Source organism: Xiphophorus couchianus, chromosome 13 (assembly GCF_001444195.1).
Source record: "Xiphophorus couchianus chromosome 13, X_couchianus-1.0, whole genome shotgun sequence".
Lineage (NCBI taxonomy): Eukaryota > Metazoa > Chordata > Actinopteri > Cyprinodontiformes > Poeciliidae > Xiphophorus > Xiphophorus couchianus.
In genome coordinates, this window is record NC_040240.1 from 23,358,648 (window position 1) to 23,368,695 (window position 10,048).

The following is a 10,048-nucleotide window of genomic DNA, read 5'->3' on the forward strand; positions in this document are numbered from 1 at the left end:
AGAAGGAGGTACCACTCTGACAGAATATAAGGACAGGATCCTCAAATCCATTCTAGCCAAACCTGGTGATGTTTCTCTGCTGTAACTTCACTTTGGCTGATTTAAAGCTTCTGCTTTATAATTTCTGTGTCCAGAGGATTTTTGAATCATTTTTGGGAGACAGATTTACCATTGAATACCAAATATGGTGGAAAATTTTAAGGTTACTATGATTATGAGTAAATCAATGCACAACAGTGTTAGATTCCTGTGTAATGTTCATATTCAGAGAACTCTGTATTACAATAAAGTTATTCAATTGTTTCTTGTTTTCACCCTCATGACGTCCTTGAATATTTAATTTCCCTTCTGAAATAAGAAGCATGCACCTATAATCTGTTTTGTAACTAAGCAGATTGTCACATTATGTGAACTGAATGAAACTTTTCCTATAAAACTGAGCTGTTCTGTTTTAGGCTCTTTTTCAGTGAACAGAGTCTTAAAAGGCTGTAAATCCTTCAAATAAATACAGATTAAGAATATTTATTATTTCTCTAGTTCTCTGGTTTTTGAACATTTTCCCTCACTCTTTGTTAAAGATATTTTCCACAAAACAAATAAGATGAGGAAGTAACTACTTCTCAAAATGATATTTGTGAAAATGAATTGATGAAAGTTTAATTACTTACAAATCATCTGGCCAATGAATATATTTCAAAATGAAAATATCTTGATATTAAGTGCACTTACAAATAAAATTTATCTTAACACAAAGTTTTGTAGTTTATCATTCTTATACTTTGCTCTGTGACATCACCTGTAACCGAGTAGAACTGACACTTTGGAGTTAATAACAAAAGTGAAAGTAAAATAAATCAATCTTTCATCTATTTATAAATGGAGAGAAAATGAGAAGTTTTAAAATCCAAAACTTACATTCATATGGACAATGAGCACAAGGGATGTTAACCTCCTCCATAGTGGCTGGAATATCATTTTGTATTAGATATTCAGTTATATTCAGTTGTATAAAGTCATACAACTGAATATAAATGCAGTTGTATAAATTTATCATAATAGATTTTCTAATTATTCTTAGAAAATCTTTTATACTTAGAAAATGTCTTTTGATTTGTCCAATAAAACTTTTTTTAAAACCACCTCATCAACTGAAAGATTCACAGAGAAAAGAACAGAAATATAAATTGTCAACTAGACCAGAACCTCCTCCATCCATCCATCCATCCATCCATCCATCCATCCATCCATCCATCCATTTTCTTACACCCTTGTCCCTAGTGGGGCCGCGAGGTAGCGGGTAAAGAGAGAAAGCTCGTTACCTGCTGCCTACCTCCAGCGGGTATCGGGCGAGAAGCGGGGTCACTTGGACGGGCCGTCAGTCCGTTGTAGTCATGGAAATCACAGCATCAGTTTCTGGAAGATTCTGGTGGAATATTTTTTACTGATATGACTTCAACTGAAAATAAACAGTTCACCCCTTGTCCATAAATTGCTAGTTTCTATTTAATAAAGTTTTTTTTATTATTCAGACATTCACACATTCAGGTGCAACAGATGACAGATCAATGTCAACACTCATTTTGAGGGTCCCGTCATTGTTGGAGAGATTTTCTCCTTTGAATGTGAGATCATGACTCTCCTCTCCTTTCCTCCAGAATATCTCATTTCTGTTAGGACAGAAACCTGCAGCGTAGCGACTGACTGGAGAGGATGGAGTTTTCTGGAGGAGAGACACTGAGGGAAGATCTGTGTAGAAAAAAGGAACAGTTTTATCTGTAACTTTATTTAGAGAATCACCATTTTTGTGTGATTTCTTCCTGTTCACAGAAAACTTCTCTGATAGTTCCCATCCTTCTTTGCTATTGAGACCAAATCTGGATGAGGTAATCCTTAATTTGTCCAATCAGATGTGTGTCATGGTCCCACTTGTGTTTGTTGATGAAGCCTTGAGGTTTTACAGTTTTCCATCTCTATCTTCAGGTCAAACACTAGAAAATCTTCTCCATCATAATCGTATTATTTATATCCATTTATTTGTTCAGTTTCATCATCCCACTCACAGCTGTACACTGACTGGTAAAACACAAACAGAACATTTTTATATTATATAACATGAAGTTTTGATTAAAATTAACAGAGAACATTTGTGGCTCAAAGGTCACAAATCGTCAGAAGATCAAACTGAACATTTAGTTTGATTCTTTTCTTTTTAACTCAATATAAATTATTGACCAATTGTTGAACTTAATGATTGAACATTTTTTGTATGACTCCTTCTGACATATTTTCTTGGAAGAGCCATTGCTGATTAGAAATAACAAAAACCTCCAACAACAAATCTCTCTCTCGTTTTTTGCTCTATAGATATTAGAAATAGAAATTCCTTTATTGTCCCACAGTGGGGAAAATCTGGTGCAACAGCAGAAAAGTGACAGGCAATCAATGCAAATAGGTTCACAAAAAGATAGAATATAAAAACAGAATGAACATACTGTCATTGTAATAAACTTTGCAAAAATTCAATATAAATACTGTGCATTTATTTTAAAATAGTGTAATGTGGTACAAAGGAATGTGCACTTGGGTGGGTTAATTTAAAAATGTTGAAGATATACATGTGTATTAAAGCATTACAAAGACAACAATAAGTGACAATAAATAACAACAAAGCAACAGAATTGTTCCTACCAGAAATATTATTCAAACTGAAAATGTCCAAATGTCCAACATTCTTTGACTTTTGAAACAGATTAATTTTTTCTAGAAAATTTCTAAGAATAACGTTAAAATGTATTTTTTCTCGTAATTTTACTTTCTATCTACAGTATAATGGCCCTATTATGTGCTGCTGTTTAATGTATCCAGCAGGGGGCGCTCAGCAGTTAATTTCACAACTTCACACAGAATATCAAAACTTCAAATTTGTTGTTTATCAAGAATGAGTCCCAGATTCACATAAGCAATAGCATAAAATGACAAAAAAAGAAAAAAGAAAGTTAAATCTACATTTATTTCGGATTAAATAACTGATAAATTAAATAGTTAATTATAAAAACTATATTTTATGATTAACTATTAATAATAATTATATTGATATCACCATAAATTTATGTTACAAGTTATTCATGCTATATGTGTTAGAGAGCCACAAATCACCAAATAAATATTACTGGAGAAATCCAGATAAATAATCTTGCCTCCAGTTTATTTCCTGCCTTTTAATTAACTAATTACTTAATTGAAATTGGGACAAAATTCTGTCCAGGGTTGCTTTGTGGCCCACTTCTGATTAGACATCCAGTAATAGACAAACATGAACTAACCTTCAGTTGCTGCTTTGCTATTTTAATGTTGGCCCTAAATTAGCTGCTGGTTCACCAAACAGACCCGAGTCTGACTCTCCCAGTTCTGTGGATCCTCCAAAGTAAAGTTCATCTATTTCTGTTTGGATACATTTCTGATGGTTTTGTCGTCACAATGACTTATTTTAATATTGTCAACAAACTCAACAGACACAAATGTTGGGAAGTCTGGGACTCCAGAAGATCCAATGTAGAAATACAGCAGAGAGAGTAAAAATGTAAATGTAAGAAATGTAAAAAAGAATAAATAAATAAATAAAAGAAAAAAAATGTTTAAATTAGTTTTGGTTTGTTGTAATTTTATAAGAGCTTTCAGTTGTGAAAGTTTGATGGATCATTGTGCAACATTAATTCTCTCCTACTTTTGAAGAAAACAATGTTTGTTTAACAGAACTGAGGCCTGATAGCTGTCAACCAATTGAGTTCTTTAAAGTAAAATAACTGTTTGTCATTAGTTGCTAGGCAGATTTCAGTGTAACAGGTTCCTCCCCTTTTCCTCTTCTGTTTTTGTATAATAAATAAACACAACATTTTGATATAGATTTGATATATATTTTAATAATAGTTTTAGAATATCAGTCACACTTAACTGTAATATTAATCAGTCCATAAAAACAGTCAATCCTGAATTTTGAATGCAAATACAAAATCTATGACATCTGCTTGTTAAGAAAATACTAGAAAAATCAACTAAAAAACTGTTGAATTAAAAAAATTAATAGCTAAACTATTTTTTAAACTTTGTGAGCAAAATCATGTTTTAAAAGATAAGCAAAAATTAAGAAAAATAAACTGTGAAGGATGTTTTCAAGTCAAGCCAAAGTTATTTATATAGTAAATTTGCAACAAGATCAGCTGAACAAAGAACTTCACAATAATTACAGCATCACAGGTAGAAATTTGATCAAATACGTTTTGTGTAGAAGCAACACAGAGACAATTTTACCTGCAGACAGAAAGAAAAATGAAAGTAACTACACAAAATAAAACATGTTTTATTTCTGAAGGTTTTAACTAGAATGAGCTAAAAATGTAACTTCACTGACGGATGAATTGTAATGTACTAATGACTTTATTTAAACACAATGTTGGAGCTATTTATTCTTTATTTCTTTATCCATTTGAATTTTGTTAGTTTATTCTTAAATTTCTAGTTTTTGTATTATTTGCAGAGTTTATTTGCAGGTTAATAATTGTTGATTCTATTTATCTTTTGTGTTATTATTTGTTCTTATTTATTTGTTTTCTAAGACAGGAAGTGAGGTGGGTCAGTCCACTTTCTATAAGTGTAGGGGCCTGGTAAAGACAAGCAGGCATTTGGGTTTGGGCCTATGGTTTTTACCAGAGCAACAGAAGTAGACAGGAGAACAAAGGAAAGTTTGAAGGTTGTAAATTTTTGCTGAAAAGGAAAATAAAAGCAACCAGGACAATCAACAAGTTTGGACATTAAACTTCGTTTGCCTGCGTAAAGAATCTGGACCCCAGTGCCTCATAGTGGCTGATGGAAGTTTTATTGGATATTTGGTTTGACAAACAATCGCCACTACACACAATATAAAACAAATAATTGTATCCAGCTAAAACTAAATAAATATGAAAATTCATGCAGAAAGAAAGCAAAACTTGAAATAAAACTTAGATAGTTTTATTTAACTTGAAGGTTAGATTTTTTGCCATTCGGACCCAGCAGAATCTGAGAATCAGCCCCAGTTTGGATGGACAGTTTACGGTTAGGATTAGGGTCGTCTTCCTCCTGAACCCGGATACTGGTGGTGGAGTGGAGAACGGAAAGGAGGGAGACTTGAAGAAGCCTGGGAGGTCCAGGTAAGAGGAACCTTATAAAGGGATTCCTGAGCAATGATTGGCTGAGGCGGAGCAGGACCTGTGGCTGTTTGGTGGAAATGAAGCGATTGGATGATGCAGGTTGGAGAGAAACCCAGCTTGAATTTTCACCTGGGCTTCATAAATAAATCACTGTATGTAAAAAATGTCACAAAAGAGTTGGAATTCATTGTATGTATAATCATTCCAATGTGTTTTTTAACAAATTAACCCATTTTTGTCATGATTTTGGGTCAACATTTTGCCCACATGCAGGACACTCTCAGGAATATGGAGCTAAATTAGTCTCAAAGATTCACAAAGCTCAGATATCCAAGCTTTTCTTCTGCCTTGAACAGAGCATTACAATTCTAATGCTGAGATATCCCAGCTTTTCACCAGCCTGGAACGCATCGTTCTCCCTTGAATCCAAAGTGAGATGATGCAGTTAGGAAGTCTCAAAAGTCAAAAGCACAGACAAGGTGATCCATGCTCTCATATCGACCGATCAGTCCACAGCGATTCATGCACACATATTTCTTATTTGTATGTGTAGCTTATTAACATGAGTTTTTGTCTGTACTTGTGATCTTTATGAAACGTCATCGACTAGCGGCCCAATTACTGTTCCAATTCTATGCAAGAACGCTCAAAGTACCCGGATGTGTTCTTGCTCCGCCCATTTTATCCAGGATGCATCGATGCATCCTTCTGCAGACTTGAGTCAGCAAGATATCCCACAATGCAATGAGCCACCAGCAGCGGTAAAAGTGAGAACAGAAATGTATTACACTTTAACCACTATTAATTTGTCACAAAAACTCCTTTTAATTTGTTTTTAGGCGAGAAAGTAGATCTTATAGCTTCATCTATCCACTCAGTTCATCCAGGATATTAATACTTTAAAACTTGCTAAGGAGTTTTTGGAGCAGCATAGCTCTACTAACACAGTGGTTCTCAAATGGGGGTACGCGTACCCCTGGGGGTACGTGGAGGTACTGCAGGGGGTACGTGAAGCTTTTCAAAATATCTTTAAAAAATCAGTAGGCTCCTCATAATAAGTCTTGGGAAAAATTATTTTGTAAAAAGTTCGATAAAATATAAATGTGTGTTCATACACTGAATTTTATATTCAGTATTTACAGGGTATTTACAGCACTGTACCTCTTTTTTATTCCAAAAATGTTTTGCCCGTGTCAGGGGGTACTTGACTAAAATTATATTTTTAAGGGGGTACATCACTGAAAAAGGTTTGAGAACCACTGCACTAACAGACCGAGGGAGCTGCTGGTTTAACAGGCGGTTCTCTTCATTCCCATGTCCTGCCATTGTCCTCTTCACTGTCTCCTCATCTTAAAAAAACAAAACCCAATTAAATAATGGTAATATTTGCTTTCGATTACACAGTCTCAGTATCAATTTCCTAAAGTTATTTGCTGATTATCTGCTTGTTTTTTGTTATTCTAATAAAGACATTCCTAAAAAAATTTTTTTTGGTTTCTTTCTATGCTGGTATCTTACAAGAATATACCTGATTATGATAATAACGGAAACAAGTTTATTAATCAGTGTTTAGCAGTTATTGTAAAATAATCATCCAGTTGTGTGACAGCAACTCTGGCCAGATGCAGGTTGGTAAAACATTAAATATGAAAAAAAACAAAACTTTCCCTACTTATGAATCCCTTCCAAATCTAGGGAATAAGGAAGGAATCAGTAAACAGCATGACTCACGCTGGCCATCATCTGTTATTGTTTGATTTGAGATAAATATTTTATAAGCCAGTAATCTGGTGAAGGTGACTCAAGCTTCACTGGTAACAGAAGCTTGAAAAAGTCATTTGAGGCAATAAATTTCTATTAACTTAAGCTTTTTACAGTCAGTAATAAAAACTTAATCCCATTAATCTGAAGGTGTTTCTACTTAGAACTTATATTTCTTTAAGTATATTTGATATCTGTTAACATTTTTCCCAGTTATAAATGTTAAAGAAATTCCTGTGTTAAATTGGACAATTTATTGAAATTCACAGAAGCTGAATTTCAGTGAATTCAAAGTATTTCAAGACTTGTCCAAAATCAAGTCCTGGAAAGAATAAATTTTTTAAAAACACTAAACTTGTCATCGTCATATTATACAAATAAATAACTTGTTATAATTTTTGTGATCAAATCCTCCCAAAGGCATTTTTTAATCTTATTATTTAGTCCTTGTGAACTCGGTAAGAACGGACTTTCATCTGATCTTGCCGGTACGTACTTGCCCAGAACTTAACAACATGCGTTCTTGAGTAATGGGCTCTTTGCACCTGCCGCGCTGATGTCACAACCGCATGCGCAAATGCGGCTCTCTTTTTTCCGCTTTCAGTTACTGTCAGGTTTAAACACCTATTGAGACAGATTTAACAAACACAAGAAAGACAAGAGTTAGATTCTTTTGTACTCGTGAGGAGAACGGACATATATATGTTTTCAGTCACACATCTCTTCCGTTCTGAAAACATATGTGTCCGTTCTCCCTTTTTATTGCTGTTAGGATCCCTGTTACAGAGAGCGTCTCAAAGGGGCGGGGAAAACACTTCAGAAAAGACTTCAGTCACATAATTGCAACGCAACTGCTAGTCACTAACAAAACACATGGTATCTACACACTAGATCATTCTGTTCCAGACACAGGATAACACAGAGCAAGTTGTACGTCTTCATGGCAACAGTTTTATAGCTATCCAACAGGTCAAGGATGCAGAGGTTTCTGCTGAGCGATAATTGTTCTCTGCTCTTCCTCAGAGAGGCCTTCTGAGAAAGGAATCAAAGTAATTCTACAACACAGAAACTTTCTTTATGCTAAGATGAAACAAATAAAGGCATATAAGACAAGAACATTATAAAGGCACATGAATCAACAAATATTTGATAACAATATATACAATTTACCTAACAGTTACCATGACAGCTAGAAAAGACAAAGTCTTATTTCAGACGCAAATAAAACAATACTATGAACATTGCTGCCTTCCTAATATAATGGGCTTTTAAGTTTTCATGGATTTCCAAGCGATCCTGAATTAAGAAGACGATGGCTTGTAAATATTTGTCGCTACCAGTTAAAGCTAACGCTGCACAGCAAAGTTTGCAGCCGTCACGTCACTCCGGATCAACTTCTTCAGCCTAAAGCAGAAGGTAAAGGAGCCTCCTGTGTTATTTCCATGGAATCACTTCTGTATTCAGCCTGAAAGAGAGTTTATGGGAACGAGAGAGCGGACCAGAGCCAGACAGCTGAGCAACTGATCCGCCTGAACACATTGCTGTAAACACCGTCCTGCTTCACAAGAAACATGCAAAACTAATAAAATGAAATAACACGGAGACCTTAAGGAACACGGCCATATTTTTCTAAAAGCAACAACTTTGAGCCTGAACCGTCAGCTGAACTAGAACTCCGACACCAGAGCTGCTTGCTCTACTGTTAACGAATAACGAATGTTATATCTCTTAATTTTACAAAAATTAACTTCGCTAAATTACTTTCTTACAGAGTTCCTTTTATAATCATAGATTTTGTTTTTTGGTTAATGGATGTAAAGTGAAATCAAGAGAACTTTTCGTCATAAATTCTGATTATGTTTGTATGTTGGAATATAAAAATGTTTGACAAGATGCAAATACATGTCAGTTTAGGTTAAAGAATACCTAAAAAAGTTCAGTTCAAAACATAAATATTTATAGATTATTTGGATTTGGTGTCATAGCCAATAATAAAAATTATTTTTGATCAAATCTTCAAATCAAAAGATATAAAACATTTTTAGTTGACATCCTAAGTAACTAAGCTGTAATTCAGCCTGCAATAAATATTATTAACATGACTCCAGTTGGCTTTATTTCCTCACCTTATTGAGATTGAAAAGATATATGGTGATTAGAAATGACCATAGTTTCTACATCCTACTTGGCACAAGAAAACCAAAATGAAACATTAGCATCCAGTTATACTGAGGACTCAAAGCACTTTCCAGTAGAGCCACATTCACATTTACAATTGTAGACACAATACACCAATAAGCAGATCAGTAACTTATGATTAAATATCAACCTGTGCGATAAGAAAGCTGCAGTCACCTTATTGCTCAGATACATTTCAGTCTAAACCATATTCCAGTTTTCAGATTTTTAAAGCTGGCAAGTTTAGATTTGAATGATGTTTGACTTTTTTCATGTTTCACACTCATGTTTCTACAGTGGATTTATACTCTGTGCTTTATTAGGTGGGATTTATTTTATTATTGAGTTGCTGGTTTGTTTTTGAAGAGAAACATGATGTTCTGATATCACTGCGGTTTTATATGTAAAATATTGCCTTTTCTGAAATAAAATCCTTAATTCAATTTGTGTCTATTTGTAAGTTTACATAAAATTTGTTTATATATTATACTCTGTAAATCTGGGCACTTATTTATAAAGATTCTCAGTCCTCAAAGCTTTTTCATCTTAGCCTAAAGAACAGTGAGAAGCCTAAATGTGTTACGGTTCGGTTCGTATCGGTTCCACAGGTCAAATATAAACTCAGCGCTTTTGTATGTGAATTTGGAGACTGCCAAAATAATGTCTTTTTTTAACAGAATGATCAGCAACCAATCAGATATCTTCCTTGTTTCAGCCAATCATATGAACGGACCCCACGTGGGGGTTATACCTGATAAGCCAATCAAATGGCTACATCAGCGCCTTAGCCATGTTGAATTACAGCCTATGTAGCCCTCAGCCATATGTCGCTGAGCCATATGTCCTCTGTCGCTTTTGGCAGCGACAGAGGAGCGGTAAGTAAAATATCTATCTTAACATATTTAGCTACATTATCCCCTTGT